The sequence below is a fragment of the Stenella coeruleoalba genome (assembly GCF_951394435.1).
Source record: "Stenella coeruleoalba genome assembly, chromosome: 14".
Taxonomy (NCBI): domain Eukaryota; kingdom Metazoa; phylum Chordata; class Mammalia; order Artiodactyla; family Delphinidae; genus Stenella; species Stenella coeruleoalba.
Window position 1 is genome coordinate 67,139,304 of NC_137160.1, and position 27,267 is coordinate 67,166,570.

The following is a 27,267-nucleotide window of genomic DNA, read 5'->3' on the forward strand; positions in this document are numbered from 1 at the left end:
GTGCAGCAAGGCCAGTTTCTGGTACAGAAAACAACATGTGTTCCTGACAAGGAAAAGACTTTGGCATTTCTGAAGGATTAAAAAGAGGAAGCCAGTATAGCTAAAATGTACTGAGTCAGAAAGAAGAGTGGCCCAACTTGAAGATGGAGAAATGTACAAGAGGATAATGTAGATAGTAAGGAGTATAAATTATATTCCAAGGGCAACAGATTATATTCCAAGTGTCAAAAATTCATTGACAGATTTTAAACAGCCGAGTGATATGATTTGATTTTTAAATAATTCTGATTACTGTGTGGTGAATGGATTAGAGAACAAAAAGAACAAAGAGAATCAGGAGACAATTACAGGGAGGAAAATGGTGGCTTGATCTAGAATGAAGGCAGTGCAGATGGAATAAAAGCATAAGGATATAAGTTATTTTAGAGTATAACTGACAGTAATAGGTAAAGGCCTAGATGTGGGGGCTAAGGAAGATTAAAGAATTTATAGTGCAAGAGGGGAGATAAGAAAACAGATAACATAGTTCAAAATAAGAGGTGCTGCTTTAAACATCTGAGGAAAGGTAAACCTTCTATAGGAATTCTAAGTTCATAAGAAAAAGCCAAGATCATGGGTAACTCTGCAACCAATATGAATCACGAAGCTGCTGGAGGTCCTTATAATATTAATACTACAAAGAGCAGATATAGCCAATCATTAAAAAATAGTCAATAACTGACTTGCAAAACTTGCGTTCCAGAATGGTAATTATACTAGCACCAAAAGGAAGAAATTGAGTCATTACTGTTAGCCTAAGAGAAGTAGTTTAACACTTCTTAATTTTTTAGTTGTAATAGTAATACATGCTGCTTCTAAGAAAATTTAAAATACAGGTGTAAAAAGTAAGCAACTGTCCCCAGATACTGCTTGTGGGAGTGTAAAATGGTTCAGCCTCCTTGGAAAACAGCCTAGCAGTTCCTCAAACGATTAAACATAGAGCTACCACCTGACCCAGCAATTCCACTCCTAAAGAGAATAGAATTTTGTCTAAGAGACGAAAACATATCTACAGAAAAATTCATATACACATGTTTATAGCAGCATTATTCAAGATAGTCAAAAGACAGAAACAACCCAAATGTCCACTGACAGATGAATGGATAAACAAAATGTTGTATATCCCAAAATGGAGTATTAATCAGCCAATTAAAAGGAACGAAGTACTGATACATGCTTCAATATAGTTGAACCTTGAATACATTATACCAAGTAAAAGAAGCCGGTCACAAAAGTCCACATATCATACTTGACAGAAATGGAACAGGAAAATTAATAGAGATAGGAAGTGGATTAGTAGCTGCTTAGATCTGAGAGAGGTGGAAGGTAAGGGGGGGTGATAGCTAAAGGGTATGGAGAGCTTCTTTCTGAAGTAATAAAATGTTCTAAAATTGACTGCAGTGATGGTTGCACAGCACAATGAATATACTGAGCCACTGAACTGTATACGTTAATGGGTCAAATGTATAGTATAATATATGAATTATATCTCAAATCTGTTATTTTTTAAGTAAATAAGTAGAACTTCCATTCTCGTTCTTTGCTGCCCTTCGCTTCAACTACATGTAATAACAACTACTGTTAATATTTTATAATTCTGTCCAGGACACTTTATTCATATACAAAGACATACATAATCTACCCCCGAAAAATGAGGGGGGAGGATCATACTGTATTCATTGTTCTGCACATTTTCCCTCAATGTACCAAATCCTTCCTGTGTCACTACATACTTTCAACATGGCAGTTCAGTATTCCATTATATTCCGATACACCATAACCTACTAATTCATCAATTACTGAGACATTTAGGTTATTTTCACTTTTCTATTACAATCAAAATAGCCACAATAACCATCCTTGCCCATATCTCTGCACAAGTCACTATTTCTGCAGCCCTGATTCTTAAAAATAAATTTACTAGGTGAAAAAGATACACACTTGGTGGGGGAGATCATTATTGCCAAAGACTACACATACTAATTCCATTTATGAAACTATAATTCACTAACTCAGTTATCAACTTGGTAGAAGTTCTAATGTTCTGTAATTTGAAAGGTTAAAATAAAAATACGCATAAGCATTATTTGTATTAATCCAGAAACGTTTGTACATGTACAGAAAAATGATATAATGATTGTTAACAATGGTTACCACTCTAAGGAAGAAAGTGGGAATAGGGACTTTGTTTTTACACTTTTAGAATTACTTTACCCTTGTAATTAGAAAAATAAACTTTTCTACAAAGACATTTTTAAAAAGGAAATTCAAAGTAATATTACATAAAAGCTTTTCACTTGACCTAAGACAGAGTGTGAAGATAAAGCCATCAAAAAAAAAAAATCAGGGATGTAAAGCAATGGTTCTGAGGGCAGAAGAGACAGGAGTCCTGAGTCTGCCATTCACTAAACTCTATGACCTTTGGGACCTTTAAGGCAAGTCATGCTACTTCTTTACCCCTTACTACTTCAATATATACTTTATAAGAACAAAATTAATCTCTTATATAACCACAGAACTAGCTTTCAAATTCAGGAAACGACACTGATATAGTACTTTAATCTACTTTTTATATTCCAATTTGGTCAACCAATCACATCCTTTACAGAGATTTCCTCCCCCCTCTATAAAAGGATCCAGTCTAGGATCACATTGGATCTAGTTGTCATCTCTCTTTAGTCTTTTAATTTGGAACCCACATTATATTAATTCCAATAATATGTTTCCTGGTATCAAAATTAATTTAATAATCTAACATCAGGCTTCCCTGGTGGCACGGTGGTTAAGAATCCACCTGCCAATGCAAGGGACACGGGTTCCAGCCCTGGTCCGGGAAGATCCCACATGCCATGGAGCAACTAAGCCCGTGCGCCACAACTACTGAGCCCGGGTGCCTAGAGCCGGTGCTCCGCAACAAGAGAAGCCACCGAAATGAGAAGCCTGCACACGGCAACGAAGAGTAGCCCCTGCCTAACAGAACTAAAGAAAGCCTGTGCACAGCAACGAAGACCCACCCAACGCAGCCAAAAATAAATAAATAAATTTTTAAAAAATTAAACACTGCAGAGTCAAGTAATACATTAGGATTACATTTCCTCTCCAAAGGTCTAATATGCACCCTGCTAGGCCAAATGAAGGGTAAAATTCTTATTTGAAGCAGTCAAATGATTTCTCTTTTCTTAATGTATGTATGAGAATTTGACAGTTGGGATCTGCAGGCTTCACTGGTCTCCAGTGTCAGTCTCAGAATGTGACTTCTGAGAAATCTTTACCGAAGTAAGACATTTATCTTCCTATTTAACATGGAATCTCATTCTTTCAGGCACCTGTTAACAAGAAATTACTCAATTCCTTAATCAGTAACTAAAACTCACACTTGCCAACAATAACTCAGCCAAGTGAGATACTGAGCAACTTGGACTACAAGGACACATTATATGTACTATATAAATCCTTCCTATATAGAAAGGAAAAAAACAGTACCCTGAATCAACAAGATGATAACTAATCTCTACTAGAACAAAAGAATCTAATTCTTCTCTGCTAGAATAAAAGAATCTAATTCTTCTCCCTTATTCTTAACCAAACACACACAACAAAAACAAAAATCCTAATTAAAATGAAATTATACTGAGAAGACACTAGTATCCCAGGACTCAGGGAACATTTGTGTGATCTGAAAATTCAAACATGAAGATAGTTCTTGCCTTCAAGATGTTCACAATCCTGTGGGGTGACAAACATAACTAATAAGGCAGAGTGTGATAACAGATGTAGAAATATAATATCATGGAGATGCAAAAGACAGAGAAATGGACTCTGAACTGGGCACTCAAGTAAGGCTTTGTGGAACACTCACACTTTTAATGGCTGAACCAGACAGATTTTGAGACAAAGAGGGTAAAGGAACAGCACAAGCAAAGAATACCAGCACAAGCAAATATCTTGCCAAAAAAAAAGGCAAGATATTAGACAGTATTTGAGGGACAGTAAGTAGGTCAGGTTGGCTACAGCAAGACTTTCTAGATGTATGGAGGAAGTGAGTGCCTAGTTGCAGTAGATGTGCTTAAAGCTCACTTATAAAGAGCCTAAAATGCCATGCTAAGGAGCTTGATCCTTAATCTGGAGGCAATGCCAAGCTAAAGGTTCTGGAACAAGGGAATGATTTGGATACAGAAACTTAAAACCAAAACAGCAACTTCTCTTTTCAATAAACTTAGATAATAATTTCCTCCATTAAACAGATGGCAGAAAAAAGAGGCAGTAATAAAGACTTAGGTAATAACAGATCCATAAAGGTCTATGAAAAAAAGGACAGGACAGGGGTTAACATCCACACTGGGGGCAGGACTAACAAATTTTTTAGAAGTTATTTTCTAGTTGAACGTCACATTGGTACCATTAATGCTAGTAATGAGGCCTCGATTTTCACACAAATTTAACAATTTAAGAAAACTCAAAATAAGAACCAAGTTTCAATTTAAAAGAACATCATGTTAAGAACTATTTTAAACAAAAGATTAGGGCCACAACTCATTTAATCTCAACTTAAATACAAGTTTCTAGGCACAGTATATTATACTATGGCACAATTATATATGGGAAAAGTAATCTGGCTTGAGTCCTAATGGGAAAAAAAAAACCAAACCACCAAATATTGAGATTTAACATTAAAGTGAACATACAAGGGTTCACCTAAATAATTATGTCCACAGACAAAACAGGCCCCCAAAATTCATCTATAAATTACCTTTTGCTGCCTCAGAACAGCAGAGAGTATAGTAGGGGGCAGGAGGTAGGGGGACAAACTTACCAAATGAAGTTTGTCCCAAGAACTTTTTCTACTGGAACGTTTCACAAGAAAATCTGCAAAAGAAAAACCAGTAGTTTTACAATGACAAATATCCTAAGTATCAAGTTAAGCCACTTAGATCTCCCCACAAGACTTTTCTCTACAAGTTAGAATGCGATGACAATACATTATTTTTTAAATTGTTACAATGTGAACTATTTAGTCAACCACAGGTTTTAGAATGTTTAATTGTGCAAAACGGGCCAAGTCAGGCCTTAGCATGCTTTTAGAAACTACAGAACTGCACAGATAGAACTTTCCAAGAATCTATAAATACTCCTCTTTAAGAGTTTTTCTCTATCAATCTAGCATCATTTCTGATGGCTTCTCAGGTAAACCTTTGCCACTAAAGGAACAAGTACTTTAAACAACTAAGAAGATCACAGGAGATCTAGGTTTGGACTTGGTAGTTTAATTTGTACACATAATTGGCTTCTATCAAGGGGTCTTTTTTGTGTAAGAAAAAAATCAGAGAGGCAGGAGTATAGTCTAAACACAAAGAATTCTTGTCACAACTAGGCAACAATCTGATCTTTAGAGATAAAAGACCTTATCAACCTGATTCCTTTGTAAAGACTTCTCTCAGTATTGGCAGGCAACTCATCCTTTTGAGCTGTTTATGTGACATAAAGTCACATATATGAACAGGACTGTACAAAATATCAAAGTCCTAAAATTAAAGAGTCAGTCAATATATCACATTATTGCCATAACCTCTGGAACCATTTTTTAAACAAGTAAGAACCATATAAGAGGAGGCTAAACATGTAATAATAAAGTGTTTTAACCACTTTACAAGTAGTTATTTTTGTCTCCCAGTAACTTTTAATTTAAATTTTGTAAAAGTTAATTTTAGTTTAATACAGGCTGGGCTGTACTGACCACATGCTGTATGGGAAAGGAACTAAGGCTATTCATAACTTGCAACTTCAGATACAAATCATATTAGTATCAAGATTCGTCCTGTTAAGTTGTTTAAGGAGGTACAACACAGTATAGCAGGAAAGTTCAGGGGTTTTAAATCTGTAAGAACTTTTCTTTCTAGAGTATAATTTTTGCTGAGTATTTGAAACCTGAAATACAAGTTACAAGTTTTTTTCATTTTTCCTTTATACTATAGTAAGGTTATTGATTTTTTAAAAACTACATCTGTAGGTACATTATATCATCTATGAATTTTATTTAGGATAATAAGAAAACATTTGTTAAAAAGAACAGATGCTGGGTCTCTTTGTCCTTAGCTATTAAAAAAAAAAAACAACCAGATAGGGCTTCCATGGTGGCGCAGTGGTTGAGAGTTCGCCTGCCGATGCAGGGGACGCCAGTTCGTGCCCCGGTCCGGGAGGATCCCACATGCCGCAGAGCGGCTGGGCCCGTGAGCCATGGCCGCTGAGCCTGCGCGTCCGGAGCCTGTGCTCCACAATGGGAGAGGCCACCAACAGTGAGAGGCCCGCGTACCGCAAAAACAAAAACAAAAAACAAAAAAACCCAACCAGATAAAACAATATATATGAAGGTACATTCCACTTAAGTATTAAATGCAAAAAATAATGAGACATAGTTCATTGTAACCCAAGAAGTATCAGAGTACTACAAGGTTAACTGTCCAATGACATGCAAGTACTCAGAGTTCAGAGGAGAGACAACCCAGGGAAGTTTCACAGGAGGTGGAAAACTTCAACTTGAGTCCTACAGATTAGGTGGAATTTAAATAAAGAGAAAGAGGGGATGGAAGCCAAGTAAGGATGGCTATTAATACCACAGTGGGAAGAAAGCACATTTTTGAGAAATAAAGAATAGGTCAGAATACCAATCATGTTCAGGAAAATAAGACTAAAAAGACAGGACACACTGTGGGCCTTGAATGCCAAGCTAAGGAAGCTAGATTTCATTCGATGGCACTAAACCAAAAGCTTTATGAGCAGGAGAATAACAACATGAAAATGGTAGTATTAAAAAGCAGGAAGTAGGATGGTCTGGAGGGGAAAAGTCACTTAGGATGTTCCTAGACTAGTAGTGCAGATATGAACTGCTAAGGGCCCAATATCTCAACCATAGTAAAAATGCAGAAGAAGACACCAAAATGAGTGAAAGCATTAATTGCCTGAGCTTGGTAGTTGATTAGGAATGGAAAAAAGGGGGCAGACCATGTTGTCAAAGATAACTGCAAAATTCTAAGGCCTGTGGTGAGTAGAAAAAGAATGGTATTGTTAAGAAATGAAGGGTAGATTCCAAGGAAGCAACACCAGATATGATACCCTGACTTTAAAGGTGGCCTCCCAAGTAGATGTATGTCCAGCCAGTAATAAGGGGTGAAATGGGATTAAATTCAAGAGACAGGTTAAGTCTAGTGGTAACAATGAATTGATGGTGTTACATTTACTTCAAAGAAATCACTACATCTACTACAAGGATCATCTGACATGTTTAGAAATTACTTGGTAATTTATTCTGTCAAAGATATTAAGTCCATTAATACAAAAGTGTTTGTGTATAGTTTCCACAGGTGTAAAGCTCCAAGACATGGACCAAACAACAGGAAGATTCAACAAAAATGTTCAGGCAGGTCTGCTTCAATGCCAGCAATGATTCCTCTTAACCACAACCAAACATCTACTTGGTTGGAAACAAGTATGCCATTGTGAAACACTGCCAACAAAATTTTAAAACCTGCCCATGCCTCTTAGGGCTATTTGCCAGATAAAGGCCATGTAGAAGTAAGTCTGAAAGAAGCTCTTTGGTGCCACCAGCTACCTTCTCATGAAGCCAGATGATATCCTGTGATACCAGTCATGTACACCTCAGAGTAGGAACAGTTACGTTTGGGTGACCTTGAACGGTCATATATTTGAAGAGGTAGAATGTAAAGTGGTTACGTTAAATCTAAGCAATTACCTAAAGTGTCTAGTAACATGGGATTCTTAAACAAATAAAGCACTAATGAACAGCCAGCCAGGGCAGCTGTGTGGGGCAAGGGTTAACTATGGTCACCCTTAAGTTCCATCTGGGGGATAGTGTTAAAAGAAAAGAAAAAGAATTGGCAGTTATCTGAAAAAGGTAAATTTTTTTACAATCATGTATTATACTATGGATAGAATTTTATCTATTTCAAGAGGAAACCCTGAAGAGAATAAAAATATACTTGATTATTAAATACTAAAATACTAGATATTACTGTGCAGCTGCAAAGCACAGTCAATGTCTTTCTGGAAGACAATGAGATACTGATTAAGAAGAAGGGCATGGAGGCCCTGAGAAGGCTAATAAGGAATGGACACCTACATGGAATAGTTTGTTATCATGTGTATGCCACCTACTAGATCAGCTTCAACAAAGAGGCACACCAATTTGGGCCATTTATATAATAAGTGAATCCAAACTACAAAAACTAATTAGGTCAAACCAAATTCACAAGGAAAAACTTAAGAGACTCAGGCCAGGCCTCCTAAAAATGGGGGGGGGGGGGGAGCGGTGTCCAGGGTGGGGAAGGGTGGCTAAAGCAGCACTTTTTTGCCTAGGGTACATTTTAACTTCAAAAGAACAATGAAGTTTTTGTTTGTTTTTTAACATCTTTATTGGAGCATAATTGCTTTACAATGGTGTGTTAGTTTCTGCTTTATAACAAAGCGAATCAGCTATACATATACATATATCCCCAAATCCCCTCCCTCTTGCGTCTCCCTCCCACACTCCCTATCCCACCCCATGAAGTATTTTTTTACAGCCCTGTCTCACTTTCAAATGTAGGAATGATTGAGGGTTCAAAACTTTAAGAAGGCAACACTGAGTAATTTTAAAGGAATCTTTTATTTTCACTGTATGTGAAAGAAATGGCTTTTCTTGCACATGCACTGCATAGTAAGAAACACTGACAGCAAAACTTGAGTGTGGAGGTCATAAAGTAATTCAGAGATGTTAAATTTTAAGAAGTGACTTTACAACTGCTACTACTTTGGGCAGCTTCTTAGTGCTTCCTCATTTATGCCTAGTAACTTTTCGGATATCTGATGGATGATATGACCTTCCCAAACTAGGATTCTATGGCATGTTGGGGAGATTATTCCATGGTGGGGAGATGATTTAATCACTAGTATTACCCAAAACTCAAGCATTTAGCAACTGAGTAAAACTACTGTGGTTTGGTCTTACTCCCTGTACAGGAGCCCAAACCTCAAGTTTTCTAAACTTCTGCTGCTGAAGTCAACTATAAATGAAAATAAAAACCGAGAGACAGTTCAAAAAGTATGGCTATATAGCTGATTCACTTTGTTATAAAGCAGAAACACACCATTGTAAAGCAATTATACTCCAATAAAGATGTTAAAAAATAAAATAAAAAGTATGGCTGAATGCTCTCAGTTGGACTTTTCCCCCCTCTACTTATTTGGACCATGTTTCAAAAAAAAAAAGTAAAAAGAAACTAAATACAAAATTGAGTCAGTGTCCTGGAAAACTCAGTGAGTTTTCCAAACACGGTAATTTATTAAAAAAAAAAAAACAACTTTTAAAAAGATGCCACATGTCTTTTCTACCTCTTTTGAAAACACTAAGTAAGGTCTGTGTGTTTTCAGGGATACAGACGCAAATTCATGGTCAGAGTACTGCATTCCTCTGCCAGCTGTAGGACACAGATAAGCAGCTAAAATATTATCATTTCCTAAGCAAAAAACAACCATCTTCTTGAAAAACAAAAATCCAGTAGGTTGTCAGAAACGGTCAGATGAACTCCATGTTATAATCAAATTTCTGTATCAAAGAGTCTTTTACTAACAGTAAGTCTCTTGAACCAGCAACATTAATGATAATGTTCACTCTAACAAGTAAAATTCTGTTTCAATAGATAATGACCAAAGATCAATCTTGAATAATTAATTCTGTGACTACATTAGTGGTACAGAGTGTGGTTCATTCTATGAGGAGTTTTTTTTGGTTTGTTTTGTTTTAATGTGGGAGAAGTTCTGAATACATTCCTCAAAGGAGTATCTGCAATAGACAGAATTTCAAACAGTTGGTTAGCGATCAATACTTAAGATCATTTGTCTTCATTTAAGTGGCTGAAATACTGACAGCTGCTTTTCCAAATGGGACCCAAAAATGTGAGAAGTCAAAAGCAAAGAAACTGTGCTCTAGAATTTTTAGACATTAAGATCTGACTGTACTTCAGATGCACCTTTTTGCTTTTCACATCTCAAGTGGGCAAAAGGAAGCCCTTGACCATGTTCTCAGAAAAGATCAGCTGTGATCAAACGAACTTTATCGAATTTGATTCGTACCTTTTAAAATCACTTATTTTACAAGTGTTTCCCTTTTAAACTTAATCCTTATACAAAAGGGGGGCGGGGGAGCAAATATCATACATGATGTCTTAGTGAAGACATTTTCTGGTGGTGACCAGAAAAGATTAAAACCAAAGATATAATACAATCTGCTAAAAAGGGTAAAAATAGTTTCAAAAAAGGTTTTTTTTAATGTTTTGACTTGCTCTTTATAATCACTTCTATAAAGAAATTTATTCACGGGACTTCCCTGCTGGCGCAGTGGATAAGACTCTGCGCTCCCAAAGCCAGGGGCCTGGGTTCAATCCCTGGTCAGGGAACTAGATCCCACATGCATGCCACAACAAAGAGTTCACATGCCCCAACTAAGGAGCCCGCCTGCCACAACTAAGGAGCCCATGTGCTGCAACTAAGGAGCCAGCAAGCCACAACTAAGACCCGGTGCAACCAAATAAATAAATAAATACTATCTATTTTTTAAAAAAGAAAACATTCACTTCATACTACTAACTCAGATATATTAAATCATTAATAGGATTATAAGGAATTTCTGTAATTTGTAACATTATTTTCTGACTCTATATCCTCCATGAAAAGTCACAAGGCAGGTATCATTTTACTACTGAAATTAAGGATTTTAAATCTAATATTATAAGGCAGCATTTAGATTCATCATGGTAAATGAAGAAATGTTCCCTATCTCCTAAGAAAAAAAACTCTTAACAGAAACCAAATACTTAAGTCTCGGTTATCGAGATAGAAAATCCAGGCATTCAAAGCACTAGAAATTAATTAAATTAAAAGCCAAGCAGGATCATTTCATCTAAGTGCCAGAGGTAGTTCAATATTTATAACTGCTATGGAAAGATCAGAAAGACTAGCCCCAGTGTTGGAAAAATGTTTCCTGACTTTTGTTTCTTTGACTAATTCCAAGGTCTACTGTTGGGAAATTAAGAGAAGGCAAATTTTTGCATGCTCATTAATGTCCTGCCACTTGCTCTCAGTTAACCTCTGATGAAGAGGAAAGAAGTAATTTTGTTTTCCCCTCCTTTCTCCCCTGCACTGTCCCAAATCAAAGTTCTCAAGGGCAATGCATAGGTCAAATGTTCTATTTTTAAAAAAAGAAAGATTCCTAATCAGGAAGTATATACCTCTTCATGGAAACTTAAATTTTCCTAATTATAATCCTGTAATGACTTCTGCCACTCTTAAAAAATCATGATTATCTCAACATGAGACTGCAGACTCTGTCCATGCCTCCTACTGTTCGAAGAATAAAATTATAACTGCATTTTCTTGGACAAAACACTTAAATGACCAATCCCTATGAAGATGAGCAGTTTTACAATAGGTTCTCAAAACGTTTTTTAATAAGGCTTAAATTATGAGCTCCTATTTCTTACGTACTCAGAAAAAGAAATCAGTGAGGTAGCAAAGACCAAAAACTTATTTTTGTTAAAGACAACTAAAAAATTATGTAAAATTCAATAATACCAATGTCATTTTGAAATCTGCAAATTTACAGTGTTTATTCTAATATGCTTTGCTTCTGCATCCTGCCCTAGAGTGGCAAAAACAGACTCTCTAAACCCCACCCTTTTTATACCAACCCTCCGCCCTCACTGCTGGAAGAGAGGTTTCTTTTCTAGAAAGACAAGCAACTTAGTTTGAAGGTCTACTTACCATAGGAAGTCAAAAGTATGCCCATGTATAAATGACATGGTTTTCCTATTATGCCTAGGTACTTGGGATATTCAACACCAATTCTAGGAAAAATTTGGAATTAAACTACACTCAAAAAATAGCTATCAGTATTCCAAACCTAGCTAATCTGCATACTGCTTACCAGTTTTTTAATAATATATAGGAATGTTAATGTTTCTCTGCCCATCTGTAAACAGATTCTTCAGAAAAATTCTGGTTCACTCCACTTAGTTTTATGCAGAGTAACTGGCATCAAAATGGACAAGGACCAGAAAGCTGAAGGAAAATGCAAATCCATCCTTTAAGCATAAAACTTAACAATGAAGAGAGGAAACGGATTTACATTTTTAACTGCTGTCATCTCAATTATAAACTGTCCAACTCCAACTAGCCAATAGGGATATTCAGAAAAGAGAAACAAAATTCCAATAGTAGAGGCTATATGTGCAACAAAAAGAATCCACTCTTCTTCCTGCTGGCCTAGTTAAAATTTGTATTCTGGCAATTAGGTAGGGGGCTACTCATATTTTTGAAAAACAAGCCAATAAAAACCCAATAACCTCCTCAATTCTCAATTATTAAATAGCCAAAAGACCAGAAATCGTCTTGACCAGAACACCATCTTCTTTACGAATCCTTTTAAGACCAAAACAATTCAACAGATCCCCAGAAAGAGACCCATCCTTTTAAACTAGTAATATTTATCTCATGTAAACAGAGGGAAACATGTAACTGCCATCAAAATATACACAGGGGGGCTTCCCTGGTGGCGCAGTGGTTGAGAGTCTGCCTGCCGATGCAGGGTACACGGGTTCGTGCCCTGGTCCGGGAAGATCCCACATGCCGTGGAGCGGCTGGGCCCGTGAGCCATGGCCACTGAGCCTGCGCGTCCGGAGCCTGTGCTCCGCAACGGGAGAGGCCACAACAGTGAGAGGCCCGCATACCGCAAAAAAATATATATATATACACAGGAAGAAAAAATTTTCAGCTAAAGTCAAAAAGTAGAATTCACGAACATGCTTTACTTAAGAAAAGGAGGGCAAAAGTCCGAAGCTAATAAGAAATAAAGTCTTATTAAGTAAAGAGGGTTCTCCTTTGTCCTTAAATAACTGCACTTAAATTAACCACTCTGAAAACCTCAAGACAAGTCATAGATTCAAACTGAAGACAAAAACCAAACCTTGAATTTTAAAAATTCTTAAGCTATCAATTTGCTTAATCCATTAATCAGAAAAGGAAGGGGGCGAGAGCTTTTTTAAAAAACATGCTGGCTAAATTACTTATATTCATAGTAAGCACATTAAAATATAGGTAAGGGACTTCCCTGGTGGCGCAGTGGTTAAGAATCTGCCTACCAATGCAGGGGACATGGGTTCGAGCCCTGGTCCAGGAAGATCCCACCTTCCGCAGAGCAACTAAGCCCGTGCCCCACAACTGCTGAGCCTGTGCTCTAGAGCCCGTGCTCCGCAACAAGAGAAGCCACCGCAATTAGAAGCCCGCACACCACAACAAAGAGTAGCCGCCCCTGCTCTCCGCAACTAGAGAAAAGCCCACATGCAGCAACAAAGACCCAACACAGCCAAATAAATAAATTTATTTATTTAAAAAATAAATACATAAATAAAAATAAAATATAGGTAAAATATTCTCTAAAACAAGATGAAAAACTGCTCAAACATACAGCCTAATATCAACCTATTCTAAACATATTGAGTATTCTAAATATATTGTTTATACATCAAAAAACTTAAGTACTAGGACTTCCCTGGTGGTCCAGTGGTTAGGACTCCAAGCTTCCACTGCAGGGAACAGGAGTTCGATCCCTGGTCGGGAACTAAGATCATGCATGTGGCGCGGTGCGGCCAAAAAAAAAAAAAAAAAAAAAAAATCCACAGACAAGTGACCGGAATTCTCAAGTTTCCAATAAGCATGTGAACATAACTACTAAGAATAATACCACACTTTCAAGGTCAATCTGAGCCACTCATGTTTCTTGCATTTTCCAACATGAAAATAGTTTGTCAAAGAAACTGAAGTCTAAAAGAGGTGTAAGGAATAATGCATTTACCCAAGCTCTCTAGTAAACATCAGGCCTACGAATGGACAAACACATTCTGTATTCTGTTTTTAGTCAGGACACACATATGCTAAAATGCAAAGAAATATAAAAACCTTGGGAAGAGTTTACATTTTCTACTGATTTACTCTTCAACATCTAACCTAAAACCTATATTCTACAACATATAGGTATTTTTTCAGTTGTTTCCATGGTATGGTATACATACCATTGGTGATATTTGAGAGGATTTAAATGTAACACAAAGGCCTTTAAAAAACAAAACTATATACTTATGCTAATGAGCACTGGAAAAAACATTCTGCATTCTATTGACTCTGAGATGCCACCGAAGTCAAGGCACACCATTAAACTTACATATCACCAAGAAAGAAAAAAACTTGATTTTAAGATGCATTATCATTTGGTATACAGATACTGCAAAAAAATCGTGTAGGTAATATATTAATGAGAGGTTTGGGTTATACTACACTATATGCTAATACAAATCCTTCATAAGACAAACTGCTACCTGTCTTTCCTCGGGCTGCTTTATTCTCTCATTTTGCTTCATAAGACCTATTTTTCCAAACCATTAAAAGTCTGAAGCCATTCAAAGCAGGCCTGAGCAGGGCCATAAACAACAACATCCAGTCCTCCCCCACAGAAATGATAGCCTCTCTCAAGGTTTCTGCTACTACTACGTGAGAGCTCCCACAGCTTCCCCAATCCTGACTGCTATTGCTGGCACAGGAGCAGAATAGCAGATCTCCTCTGGACTGTCAATGAAGCACCTCCAACTCTACATATTCCAAACAGAAGCCATCACTGGCCTCCCTTCCCTTCCCCCACCATATCTTCTTTCTTAATATTCCATTGGGAATCTTGGTCAGCCTAGGTCTTCAAGATTGGAAACCATCTGACACTCTTTCCAATAACAAAATCTGACACCATCTCCCACTGCTTTCTTTGAAATGCTCAATTTCCATCTTTCCATTCCATGCCACCAGGGCCACCACCACTGGTCTAGCAAACCGGTTCTCAAACATTTGCTGAATTCAATTTATTTAGACCTTATTACCTATGAAACAAAATAACCAGTTACAACTGAACTTAGAACTGATTCTGGTCAATTCCTCTTTGAACATCACCTGGCATATCGATCCTGTCAACAGACATTTCCATAAAACGTCCCTGCTCAAAAAAGATATGCCCTATGGCGTATATGTCCAGAATGAACGACTTGAGGCTTCTTTAAAATTTTTCATGCATGAGCTTTTGTCACTGCTACTACCTCTGCCTGATTTACTCATACCGCCTAATCCATTTGGATAAATCCAACATATCCTTCAATACTTGGCTTGAAAACATTAATTTCACTGTGAAAACTTTCCCTTCAGAGTTCACTGTGCAGTTTCAATACAGCTCTATTTTATAACACTTACTACATGTCATTATAATTATTTACATTTCTAACTGTCTAGACCGTGATTATCTATATAGGTCATTTTCCCACTCAACACTCAACATCTGAACCCAAGGGCCTTACTAGGTCATTTTCCCACTCAACACTCAACATCTGAACCCAAGGGCCTTACCACTACCGCTTAACAAGAGGCATTACGATATAGCTTACTAGGTAAGAGCATAGGTTCTGCAATCAGACTGTTCTGGATGTGAATTTTGGCTCCAAACTGAGTGAAATCCCCAAAGTGATACAGTCTTCTCATCTGTAAAATGGAGATAACATTAATAGTTTTCTAATCAATGTTCAATGAATACTAATTCTGATGAGGACAAGAAACATGCTCAATAACTGTTTTCTAGATTTAAAAAACAAGCATAATTTAGGTCAATACAAGAAATTAACCAGAGCCTCCTATTACCTACCCACTGAATAAACGTTTCAAGCACACCCATTCCCATTTAAAACCTCTATATTCTAGTTCTTATCATAAATCCAACATTTCTACCTGCCTTTCTTCATACAGAATAAACCCTTGGGATTGAAAGATGTATAAGTTTCCATTATTCATTAAAAACTTTCAAAGTCCAGGGCTTCCCTGGTGGCGCACTGGTTGAGAGTCCGCCTGCCGATGCAGGGGACACGGGTTCATGCCCCGGTCCGGGAAGATCCCACATGCCGCGGAGCGGCTGGGCCCGTGAGCCATGGCCGCTGAGCCTGCGCGTCCGGAGCCTGTGCTCCGCAACGGAGAGGCCACAACAGTGAGAGGCCCGCGTACCACAAAAACAAACAAACAAACAAACAAACAAAACTTTCAAAGTCCAAAATAAAAAAAAGTAATGTGATTTTGCTGAAGCAAAAATTTTAGTCGTAGGCATTTGAGGCTAACCAAGAAGAAATCACTTAACTGACTGAGCCAAGCAATGTTAACCATTGTTATGTTAACCAATGTTATTCTCTACACATTCTCAATTCTCAGGATACTATCATAGTACTTGTCAAGATCTAAACATACCTCTCAACAAGACCTCCCCAAAATGAGGACCTTCCTTCTTAATGACAAGGTCTCCCCCACATGAAAATCTTATTCTTCCCTCTAGGACATTCTGTGTCCATTCCAAATGCCTTGCCATTGTTTACGTTATTTCCTATACCCAGACTGGCCCTTTCTCCACCAACCAGATCCCTAGAGCTCCTCTAGTATTCCAAACCACTAAACTTTCACTGCATTTTTGCAAGTACACATGATTTAACATTTATTCTCTTTTACTTAGGTCTACTTCTCTCCCTCCCCTAACTCTCACCCTCCTCCTTCTCCCTCTTTTTCCTCTCGCTCTCTCTCAAACACACAGAGGCAAGTTCCCTCAAGAGGTACTCAAAATGTTTTGATCAATTAAATTTCTCTCCTTAAGAGGTTTTTTTGAGGTATAATTTATAATATAAGTTTCAGATGTACAACATAGTGATTCACAACTTTTAAAGGTTATACTCCATTTATAATTATAAAATATTGGCTATATTCCCTGTCTTGTACAATATATCCTTGTATCTTTATTTATTTCATGCTTAGTAGTTTCTCCCTCTTTGTCCCCTACCCCTAACTTGCCCCTCTCCCCACTGGTAACCACTAGTTTGTTCTCTGTATCTGTGAGTCTGTTTCTTTTTTGTTATATTCACTAGTATGTTTTATTTTTTAGATTCCACATATAAATGACATCATACAGTATTTGTCTGACATTTCACTAAGCACAATACCCTCCAAGTCTACCCATGTTGCTGCAAATGGCAAGATTTCATTCTTTTATATGGCTGAGTAGTATTCCATTGTGTATATACACATCATCCTTATCTATTCATCTGCTGATGGGTGCTTAGGTTGCTTCCATATCTTGGTTACGGTGAATAATGCTGTTATGAACACTGGGGTGCATATATCTTTTCGAATTAATGTTTTCATTTTCTTCAGCTATGTACCCAAGCTTAAGAGTTTTGAGATATCATAAAAGTTTTTCTCATAAGCAATTAAAGATAACTGGAAGAGAGGTTATAGGTGATAATTCTCATTACAATCATGGGAAAACTGGAGTGCTTTCCACTTTCACGTTCCAGTATTACACTAAAAATAGATAATATGTGACCAGAAAACTGTAACTATAGTTTCACTAACATGTAAAAACTTCTTGAAGCAAACAGGAACTTGATAACTGTAATAACTGATATTATAGTTAATACAGCATTCTATTAACAGAATGCTGCTTTTGTGTAAAATGAGGGTCATTTTTGTCAAGCTAGAAATACTGCTTCAAAACAAAGATATGGAATACAAAAGTGACAGCAAGAAAGAGGTGGTCTTAATCCTTTGATCTCTTTCAGGCCATCATATAAAAGTAGGAATTCTTGATCAAGCCACTTCTAAAGTGTCCTTTTTATGTCCCATTCTTTGTGTAATAATTTTGCTTCTACCCCCAAAACTGGACTCCTCCTCTTTCCTTTTCTCAACCTTTCTTGAATTAACAAAGGTGAAATAAAGCGGTTTCTTCCAATTTGAAGCCAAGATAATTTTTCAGTCATATACATTTAATGCTTTTTGATAATTGGCAAAGAACCTGAATAGTACTGCACCCACATGAATAGCTGACTCTACAGCATCAAAAAATATGGAAATACTCTTTGGCATGCTGCATAGGAAGAACAAGTCCAAATTATTTTTAATAATTTTTTGAGTAACAGCAAGAACAGGGAGAGAAAACAGTCAAACGAAACAAGTATAATCTCCTATTTATGAGTCAACTGTGGCCAGCTGTCAAGCTTGTTTTATTAGCAGTTAACTTTTATTGAGCATTTCCCTCTGTCAGGCACTGTTTTAAAACTATTATGTATACTAACTCAATTAACCCCACAATAATTTTATAAAGTAGTAACCATTATTGTTACCATTTACAGTTGAAAAAAGATATACAAACAAGTAACTTTCCTAAACTTATACCAGCTAAGTGGAGAAGCCAGAATTCAAACCTAGGCATTCTGGCTCCACAGTTTACATTATAAGTATCTATACCACACTGCCTCTCCATTAAATAAGTTCGCTAATACAGTAAAACTTGATGCTAACTTTACTGCTCATAAAGAGTATCCAAGTAAGGAACCCCTGTAATATTGAGCATGTTTATTTCTTACGTACTTACTACATGTTCAACTATATTTTTCAAAGAACAGTATAGGTTTTATTCAATTTCATTCTCCCACAAATCTAGAGATTTTCATCAGTGTTTTATTATCCACTGTCTAAAGTACACTATTTGACACATGTTCCTTAAAATCTTTATTCTTTACAACATCTTCTCACTTGTCAAGATAATTCTGAACTCTAATTCTATCCTCCAAGGAGCTTACAAGTCATCTGTGAACTTAATAAGCATACTCTCCATTTGATCTCTATCACTAGTAAGAACCCTATATGGTAAGTAGAGAGCCCAATCCGAACCCCATTATAAAAAAAAAAATTTGTTCTCTCTTCTGACAGCAAACCACCAGTAACAATAAATATGACCCTCCAAATCTGTTTTGCACCATTTAGCAATAAGACATATTTTCATCCCATATGGATGAAGGTGCCACCAGGGATAATTAAAAGTTTTCCTAAAGTTAAAATATATCGGCACTTCCCTGGTGGTGCAGTGGTTAAGAATCCCCCTGCCAATGCAGGGGACACGGGTTTGAGTCCTGGTCCAGGAAGATCCCACATGCCACGGAGCAACTAAGCCTGTGCACCACAACTACTGAGCCCGTGAGCCACAGGTATTGAAGCCCGCACGCCTAGAGCCCGTGCTCCACAACAAAGAAAAGTCACCACAATGAGAAGCCCGTGCACCTCAACAAAGAGTAGCCCCAATCGCTGCAACTAGAGAAAGCCCACACGCGGAGCAACGAAGACCCAACGCAGCCGAAAATAAATTAATAAATTTTTTTAAAAAAGTTAAAAGTATCAGTTGCTTGCCTCTGTTCCACAGACCTGCCTCCATAAGGGTATCACTTTGTAGAACAAATTGTCTTTCAAAACTATGCAGTTTATTGTTTCATCATCTTTAAAGTCTTCACAAATTTTTTAGATTATTCCAAGATTTTGTTTAGCTTTATTAAGGTATAGTTGAAATATAACAAAGTACAAATTTAAGGTAGTTTTTTCAGGGTTATTTTTACTGTGGTACAAAATATATAATATTTACAATTTTAATCATTTTAAGTGTACAATCCAATGGCCTTAAGTATATCACACTGTTGTGCAATCACCACCACTATCCATTTCCAGAACTTTTTCATCATCCCAAACTTCCTTTTTAAGGCCAAATATACTTCATTGTATGTACAGTAGATCCTACATATCCTCAAGTTCCCCACAGCATATTCAACAAACTGCAGATCAAAAATATTCAGGTGGGGCTTCCCTGGTGGCGCAGTGGTTGAGAGTCCGCCTGCCGATGCAGGGGACGCGGGTTCGTGCCCTGGTCCGGGAAGATCCCACATGCCACGGAGCGTCTGGGCCCGTGAGCCGTGGCCGCTGAGCCTGCGCGTCCGGAGCCTGTGCTCCGCAACGGGAGAGGCCGCAATAGTGAGAGGCCCGCGTACCGCAAAAATTAAAAAATAAATAAATAAATAAATAAATAAAATTTAGGTGGAAAAAAATCCAGAAGTTCCATAAAGCAAAAAAATTTGCGCTTGCCAGAAACTATACAGCATTTACATTGTATTTACATAGCATTTACATTATATATATTAGGTGTTACAAGTAATCGAGAAGCAATTTAAACCATACCAGAGGATGTGTGTATGTTATATGCAAATACTATGCCAAATACTATGCCATTTTATACAAGGGATTTCAGCATCCTGGGATTTTTGTATTCACCACAGGGTCCTGGAACCAATCCCCCATGGATACCGAGGGATGACTGTATGTACCATATTTTGTTTATACATTCATCCACTGATGGACATTTAGGTTGTTGCTACCTTTTGGCTACTGTGAATAGTGCTGCTACGAACACTGATGTACAAATCTGTTAAGAGTCCCTGATTTCACTTCTTTTGGCTAGATACCCAAGGAATGGAATTGTTGGATCACATGGTAATTCTATGTTTAATTTTTTAAGGAACCACCACATTGTTTTCCACAGCAGCTGTACCATTCTACATTCCTATCAGCAATACACCAGGATTCTAATTTCTCCATATCCTCATCAACACTGTTCCACTTTTTGACAATAGCCATCCTAATGGGTGTGAAGTGGTATCCCGTGGTTTTGACTTGCAGTTCCCTAATGATCAGTGATACTAATCCTCTTTTCACGTGCTTACTGGCCATCTGTATAACTTATTTGAAGAAATGTCTATTCAAGTCCTTTGCCTATTTTTAGTTGGGTTGTTTTCTGGTGTTGCATTGTGGTTCTTTATATATTCTAGATATTAATCCTTTATCAGACATGACTTGCAAATATTTTCTGTCATTCTTTGGGTTGCCTTTCACTCTCTTGATGGTGTATTCTATTTCTTTCTTCTATTGCCTGTGTTTTTGATGTCATATCCAAGAAATCAGTGCCAAATGCAACGTCATGAAATTTTTCCCCTACATTTTCTTCTAAGAGTGTTATAGTTTTAGCTCTTAGGTCTCTGATCCTCAATTACCCAGATAATTTTAAAGCACAAATAATCATGTTTTCAAATCCATAAAACTTTTTTCAAGTATTAGGTGAGACTTAATAGAATCTATATGCTATAGAAATAGTCACAGATATACAAGATGTGAATTTACACCCTGTTTACAATTTTTAAACAACTGGAAATAGGTAAACTGATACACCCATACAATGGAATATTATGCCCTTCTAAGCACAGGAGTTGGGTGAGTAACCCAGGTTAACCAAGTCATAGCCTATTCCCTCAACCACATGAACCAAGGGGGAACCAATGAGAATCCTTCTCTTCTACTAGACTCAGTCCCCTCTCTGTGCACCAAGTCACCCTGGGCCTACCACAGCAAGTTCACAGGGTCCCTACAGGACTGTTTTTAGTTTTTAAGGGAAACAGCAATAAATGACATCTAGTGGACCACACAAACGACTATCTGAGGTCATTCATAATTTCAACATTAACTCACAAAACATTCCTTTCAGTGACATTTCTTTAAGCGGCAGAAGTTTTAGCAGCTACTATGATAAAAAGCAAGCACCATGTAACAATCAGTGTGGAAGAGGAAATAGAGGTGTAATGTCTGATTCTAAGGCTTGAGAATCTGTGCAGTATCTAACATGCATATATATGGAAATTAAAATGTTCTCTTTCAAATTGCATGTATCAACTTTTCAAATAATTAAATTGTTAGGAAATAAATACTTAGGATGTTTGGCCCTAACCACTTTATAAATGGAACTGTTATTTTTTTGGCCTCTGGGCACCATGGAAAATATTACTGAGACACTTAGAAGAGACTCTGGACTGTGCAGCTATGAACCAGGAGAAACCTGAGAGGATCCCACACCAATGCCCAGAGAGATGCAAAGCTAGAATACTTGAGACACTCTACCCCCACTTCCAGTCCTCAAAGTCCCCAAGCTGCCTGCCACAGTTCTTCAATTATGTGAGCCGCTCCAGTGTTCCGCCAATAAAGCCACCCCTTCTCTTGTTGTTTATTTAAGCTCTAATTCAGTTTCTATCACCAGCAACCCAGAGTCCTGATAACAAAATCATGTGATTCAAACATTCAGCCTTATTTCCTTAGTAAAATCATAATTGAATAATGTATATCAGAGTTTTTTTTTTTTACATAGTTAGGGCATTACTTTAACTCAGATATAAATCATTCTGTTTACTGTTTCTTGTATCAACTGAACAAAGGATACTATTAGACACTGCATGCTAAAATTTAGTTTTAAAGTTTTATAGATTTCTTGACAAAAATACTCATTTGAATTAATTTTTCACATGATAATATAAACCATACCATGTTTTTTCTTTCACACTAACATTAGAAATTAAAAAATTTCTAAGTAATCAAACTATTATACTCAAATTACAGCTTTAAAGAATAAGTAAAACATTCAATTTATGAATATTAAAAGTCAAATATTTTCTTAAATAATAATTCATTTCCAGAAATAAATTAATGTAGAGCTTATATTTACTTTATGGTGAGATCTGCTTTTAATATAAATCAAAGACAGCAGTGATTTCAGCAATGAGGACAATTTACACTTCATTCATTGTAACTGAGATAAAAGTAAATATTTCAAAAGTGAGAAACACTTAAATCAGAACTATACCAATTAAAAATGGCAATTACAAAAAAAAAAACCAAACGGCAATTACAGCTAATTTTTATGTTCTGTGATAAAGCACTTATACAGACCTACTGCAAATAAAGTTTTATCAGAAAGAAAAATAACTAATCAGCTGACTAACATTCAACAGTTCTACTACTAATGGAGTATTCTGCCTTTGTCACACTAGCTAAAAATCCTAACAATGAACTTGCTCCTCAATGAACGTCACTTTACTACCACCACCTAAAGAAAACAATCTACCATCTTGTTTCCCCAGAATAACTTGCTAAAACTGAAGACAGACTGAGCTGTACTGTCCCAGCAGCCCCCAAATTTAAAAATCCAACTACAAGGGAATTCCCTGGTGGTCCAGTGGTTAGGACTCAGCACTTTCACTGTGGTGGCCTGGGATCAATCCCTGGTTGGGGAACTAAGATCCCTCAAGCCACTCGGCTCAGCAAAAAAAAAAAAAAAAAAAAAAATCCAACTAAATACTGTTAGAAACACACAACTGAAAATTTAAGGAAACAAAAAAATTGGAAAACAGATTATGAAGAAACATGTCAAGCAAGTATTAACAAAGGAAAAACTGTTTTGGCTATACTTATACAAAAAAAGGACTTTAAGGCAAGAAGCATTACTAGAAATAGAACCTTTCATAATGATAAAATGTTCAAATTAGGAAAACAATGCTTCTGTATTATATAAACCTAATAACATGACGTAGAAATATATAAAAACAAAGGATTACAAAGATTTAGCAAGACTGTAAGTTAGAAAAAAATTTAGAGAAAAGAGACAATGTATGTATAACAGCATCAAAAACTATCAAGCACCCAGGACTAAATTCAATGAAGATAGATTATGAGGAGGTACTGAAAGACAGTAAAGACCACCACAATAAATTACAAAGTCTGTAAATTATCAGTTCTCTCAATTTGAACTGATAATACAATACAATCCCAATCAAAATATTACCAGGTGTTTTTCTTTTCTTTTCTTATGAAGGAGATGATAAAATGATTCTGAAATCATGAAAGTTCAAGAATAGCTAAAATGCCCTTCAAAGGGGGAGAGGAATCAAGATGTGAACATTCAGTAAGACAGATATGAAGATTAGACCATACTAGCTAAAGATGGTGTGGCACTGTCACAGGGAGAGACCAATGGAACAGAACAGGCAGCCAAGAAACATATCTACATATAATGGACACCTGATTTATGAAAAGAGATAATATAGAACAGTAGGGGAAGGACTGGCCTTTCAATAAAGTATGCTGGGACAACTGATATCCACATGGAAAAAACTGAAACTGGCCCCTATTTCATACACTATAAGCAACATCAAGTGAGTTACTGACATAACTGTGAAAGGCAAAAGTATAAAGCTTTCAAAAAATGTTTAAGAAAATATTTTCATGATCTCTAGGTATGGAAAGACTTTTAAAATAAGACAAAAAGTAACCATAGGGTTTCCCTGGTGGCACAGTGGTTGAGAGTCCGCCTGCCAATGCAGGGGACATGGGTTCGTGCCCCGGTCCGGGAAGATTCCACATGCCGCGGAGTGGCTAGGCCTGTGAGCCATGGCCACTGAGCCTGTGTGTTTGGAGCCTGTGCTCCGCAATGGGAGAGGCCACAACAGTGAGAGGCCCACATACCGCAAAAAAAAAAAAAGTTAACCATAAAGTAAAAAAACTAAATTTGACTACACTAAAGTTAAGAATTTCTATTAGTCAGATCATAAAGACAGTGAAAACAAAGGCAAATAAATGGACAAAAGTATTTGCCCAAACTTAACCAACAAGGTATCCAGAATATACAAAGAACTAGAAATTAGTATTTTTTTAAAATAAGACAAATAATCCACTAGAAAAATGGATGAAAGACTTGAATAAGCAACTGCAGAGGAAATCCAAATTGCCAATAAACATAGGCAAAGATGCTCAAAAACAATCATCAGGGAAATTAAAATTAGAACCACAAGATACTATTAACCACCTCCCAGGTTTTGAAAACTGAAAACACTGACAATATCAAGTGTTGATGAGGATATGGAACAAGAACTCTCATTCATTACTAATGGAAATATGAATTGATAAACCACTTAGAAAACAACATGGCATTCAAGTCGAAGATATGCATACCCTGTGGCCTGGAAACTGTGCTCCTAGGAATAAACCCTAGAATGCAGATACTGCACCAAAAGAAATGTTTAAGAATATTCACAGCAGCATTGTTCATAGTAGTCCAAACCTAGGAACAACCCACTTGTCCAGCAACAATAAAATGAATAGTTTGTAGCATATCCGTACAATATACCAGCAATAAAAATGAACTAGATCAACACACAACACATAGGAATGTGCAAGAGAAGCAAGATAGAAAATACAGTATGATTCCATTCAAAGACAGGCAAAACTATTCTTTACGAATGTACACGTGGGTAACAATACAAATAAAAGCCATACAGTGATTACCATAAAGGCCAGGAGAGTGGTTAGTTATTTCTAAGAAGGAAGGAAAGGATAAGCATTGGAAGGAACAGAGACGTGGACAGCCTTTTGGGGTGCTGGTATTCTATTTCTTAACCTGGATAGTAGTGACATGAGTGTTCACTTTATAATCACTCATTACACTGTACAATTACATCTCATGCACTTTGTCATACTTCAATACAAGAAGTGTTCAAAAAAATCAATAAAAAAAATTTCAATGGGCTAAAGATTTTAATAGAAATCCCACAAAAGATATATAAATGGCCAATAAACACATTAAAAAATGTGCATTGTCAGTCATCAGCAAAAAGCAAGTGAAAACACCACAATAAGATAACCTTTCACACCCAGTAAGTAACTAAAGAGACTGACAAGAACAAATGCTGGCTAAGATGCTGAGTAACTGGAACTCATACATGGCTCACGGAAATGTAAACTGGCATTACCACTTTGGAGGACAGTTTGGCAATTGCTTATTAAGTTAAACGTACATCTATCCTATGGCCCAACAATTTCACTCCTTGGTATTAACCCAAGAGAAGGGAAAACACATGATCACAAAAAGACTTGGACACAGATATTCACAACAACTGTACTCATAATAGCCCCAAATTGGAAAGAACTCATAATGTTCAGTAACAGGCCATCAGATAAACTGTAGTGTATTTCTACAATGGAATACTACTCAGCAATAAATGAACTACTGATATTCACAGCAACATGGAGGAATCTCAAAAGTATTATGTTGACTCAAAGCAGCAAGTTAAAAAAGAATACTACACGATTCCATTTAAATGAAATTCAAATACAGATAAAACTAATCTGTAGTGACAGAAACAAGAACAGTAGTTTGGGCAGAAGAAGACAGGGAAATAACCAGAAAGGGGCAAGAGAAAACTTTCTAATGCGATGTATAAGTTCTATATCAGGATTGAGGCAGTGGCTTCACAGCTATAAATACTTACTGAAACAAACCACACATTTCCATCTGTGTATTTCACTAAATAAATTCTAGTTTAACTTAAAAAAAATCCTAAAGTAGTATCCTAAAGCAGAGTCTCTAAACCGCATCAAAAAGTAGTATACTGTCTTTAGAAAAGGTTGTACAATGAGATCATATGCATCACCCTCCCAATATCACCAGACTCTCTCTTTCTGAGGGTATGCATATGAACTCCTGATCTCCCCTATAACCAAAAAGCATATATTTACAGGTGACTAGTGTTTTGGGTAAAGTCCAAGGTTCTTCTAAGGTACTAAAATTTGCATGAAGTAAACTAGTCTCCAAGGAGATCAAGTTCTTGACATGATCGAAGAACTACAACCTTGCAGCCTGTGGAACAAAAACCACATTCACAAAAAGACAGACAAGATGAAACGGCAGAGGGCTATGTACCAGACGAAAGAACAAGATAAAACCCCAGAAAAACAACTAAATGAAGTAGAGATAGGCAACCTTCCAGAAAAAGAATTCAGAATAATGATAGTGAAGATGATCCAGGACCCTGGAAAAAGAAAGGAGACAAAGATTGAGAAGATGCAAGAAATATTTAACAAAGACATAGAAGAACTAAAGAACACCTACAAAAATTAAAGAACAAACAAACAGAGATGAACAATACAGTAAATGAAATGAAAAATACACTACAAGGAATCAATAGCAGATAACTGAGGCAGAAAAACGGATAAGTGACCTGGAAGACAGAATGGCAGAACTCACTGCCGTGGAACAGAATAAAGATAAAAGAGTGAAAAGAAATGAAGACATCCTAAGAGACCTCTGGGACAACATTAAATGCAACGACATTCGCATTATAGGGGTCCCAGAAGGAGAAGAGAGAGAGAGGACGTAGGAAAATACTTGAAGAGATTATAGTCGAAAACTTCCCTAACATGGGAAAGGAAATAGCCACCCAAGTTCAGGAAGCACAGAGAGTCCCAAGCAAGATAAACCCAAGGTGAAACACGCAGAGACACACAATAATCAAACTGACAAAAATTAAAGACAAAAAAAATTATTGAAAGCAACAAGGGAAAAACAACAAGTAACATACAAGGGAACTT

The 27,267-nt window shown here is 36.8% G+C and overlaps 1 protein-coding gene across 5 annotated transcripts in view; it reads right to left on the bottom strand.

Annotated features, from left to right (window-relative positions):
* The window catches only part of MTMR3 (myotubularin related protein 3), a 142,406-nt gene that overhangs the window by 62,249 nt on the left and 52,890 nt on the right, over nt 1-27,267 (bottom strand). For 4 of the 5 annotated variants that reach the window (XM_079942121.1, XM_079942118.1, XM_079942120.1 and 1 more), the window contains exon 2: nt 4,853-4,905. The gene's annotated coding sequence lies outside the window, so the exon portion shown is untranslated. Of the gene's footprint in view, nt 1-4,852; nt 4,906-15,563; nt 15,741-27,267 lie in introns of those variants that run through there. The other variant, XM_079942119.1, reaches the window with a different exon arrangement.